Genomic DNA, 2,639 nt, shown 5'->3' with positions numbered 1-2,639 from the left:
CCCTTGTGTAGCTTTGTGCATAACGAAAAACAAACAAACAAACTTTACCATATTGTAGCATTCCACATATAATGCTTATTTTTCTTATATTCATATAGTTAATAAAGAAAGAAATACACAGATATTTATTAAGGACTCCAAATATGACTTTTAATTGACGATAATGCGAACTTGTTCATTAATACAACATATGACATTTTATATGTAATGACATCACTCTACACTGACTCGTATGCATTCAGCTTCACTAAGTTAATTTAGCTCCGTAAATGACTTACAAAAATTTTATTCTCACAACTAACGAATGCTACACTAATTGAAAAAGAGAAACATTCACTGATATACACCAGCGCCACTGTTGGCTGTAGGGCTACCTAGACGCTAAGTTTGTTTGTTTTTAGCTTCTCGCAAAACTACTCGAAGCTATCTGCACTAGCTATCCCGAATTTAGCAGTGATAGACTAGGGAGAAAGCAGTTAGTCAACACGACCCACCGCCAACCATTGGGCTACTCTTTTACCCATGAATAGTGGGATTTCCCGTCAAATTATAACATCCCACGACTGAAACGGCTAGCATGTTCAGTAAAAGAGATTCAAACCCGCGATCCACAGATTGCGAGTCGAGCGCCCTAACTACCATGCTATCCCAGGTCAGACGCTAAGTGGATGAAGAACTATTCTTTCAGAAGAGCATGACAAGTACACAAGCAGGAGTGTGGTCGTTGTTTGTAGCTGAGATTACAACTGAAAGCAAATTCGACTAAAATAAATGAATAGTTTCAACGAGAGTGTATATTAAGCACGCAGCTTCCAGCAAATAAACCGAGTGCGAAAACAATATTTCAAAAGTTAGAAATAAATAAACGTTGTCATGAAAATAGTTAGCCACGCCCAGTATGACTATCAAATAAATATTTAACTTTTTTTTTCTGGCATATGGCACACTCATAAGTTATTTATACTCTTTACATTGTTCTAACACTACTTCCCAGCTGGAAAAACTCTTGTTAGCTTAACCACCCATATCTCTAATTTTTACATATCACTCTTTACTACCCAAAAAGCTTCTAATATTTCAAAGAATTAATTGAAATAATAAAAAAACTGCTGTGGTCTGGTTAGAAGTTTGTTTTAGATCTTTTAGTACTAATTGCAGGTTACCAAACTTAATCACTAATATTTCAAGTATTTTGATGTTGAGGGATTCAATGACTCAATTTTTATAACAACTTTTATCCATTTCAATTTCTACTGGTTAAAAGCTTTCCTTTTTTTTTAACTTTTCTACTAAGCTATTGGTTCATTAAGTCATATGACCATATGTTCGTTTGATATTAATTTACATTGATCGTTGTACTATATATTCCAATTGAATAAACTGTTGTAATTTTCAGCACCAACTTATCAATATTTCTACTAAATGGCCGAGTTTCTAAGTTAAAAAGGAAATTACACAGGCCTGCGATGGCTTTATTGTCTTGAAATATTTACATGTTCTACAGTAATACCTGTACGCTGAATCCAAAAATGATATCCATTTTTCTCCATCACGTACATATTTTTCACAAAACGTCATGAGAGTGTTATCGATCATTCTAGAACCCACGAGAAACACACCGCCAGTATATAACAGGCCGGATGATGTGTCATTTCTGGATAGTATTTGTTTGTGCGTGCAATTTGACATTATTTTTTTTATTTTCAATATTATTTATTCGTCGCTATGGCATCAATAGGTTGTGTAAATGACAAAAAATATATTCTGTTGTAATTGTGGTAAATTTGTTGTAAAGAAACAAAGGCAAAACATCATAGAATTTCGTCAAAATAGCGTATAACGCGTATTTTGGAATAACACCTGGGGGCCAAGACAAATCATGGGCTCTGCACAAAGTTTGCACCATTTGTGTCAAAGAGTTGGGAAAATGGGCTAAAGGTAAGAAAAGTCTTTGCCTTTTGGAATTTCACTGGTCTGGCATGAGCCTAGAAACCACTGAGATGACTGCCATTTTTGCTCTTGTAACGTGCAAGGCTACAACACTCGAAATAAAAAGGATATTTCTTATCCGAACCTTCAATCTCCTATAAGAGCTGTTGTTCATAGACCCGATGTACCTGTGCCTACTCCACCGGAGACTCTTGATATAGTTTCATCTGATTATGTATCTGATGTCAATAGAAATGATGATAGGAACTGTTTTCAACCTGAAACATCTGGAAATGTTTCATCAAAACATTAGAAAAATGGAGAGGAGATATCAGGGAAGGTGGAACATCAGCATGATAGCTGATTACTGCTGGTCATCAAAACGAGATGCTCCAGACACAATACATAAAAGGAATACCACAACACGTAGCTTTGAGACTAAAAGACGTAGAGTTCATACACAACCAATCAGGATGAATGAGGATGCATATACTTTTAAAATCAATGTTGTTCCCTTTTTTTAAGTTTGTTTGTATTTTTGTTAATAAACATAATAATAAAAAAATTTCATTGTGGTAAACAAAATAAAAATTTTGTCTAATTAAGTTTTTTTTCTTCCCGACTTGTAAAAAATCCTTACTTAATAGAAGAAAAAAGAATTTTATTTTCGAAATCTGCGTAACTGAATTATAAAAGATCCGTTATTAAAA

This window comes from Limulus polyphemus, unplaced genomic scaffold (assembly GCF_000517525.1).
Source record: "Limulus polyphemus unplaced genomic scaffold, Limulus_polyphemus-2.1.2 Scaffold3921, whole genome shotgun sequence".
Classification (NCBI taxonomy): Eukaryota; Metazoa; Arthropoda; class Merostomata; order Xiphosura; family Limulidae; genus Limulus; species Limulus polyphemus.
The sequence above is the reverse complement of the archived record's forward strand: the minus strand, read 5'-3'. Positions refer to the sequence as shown.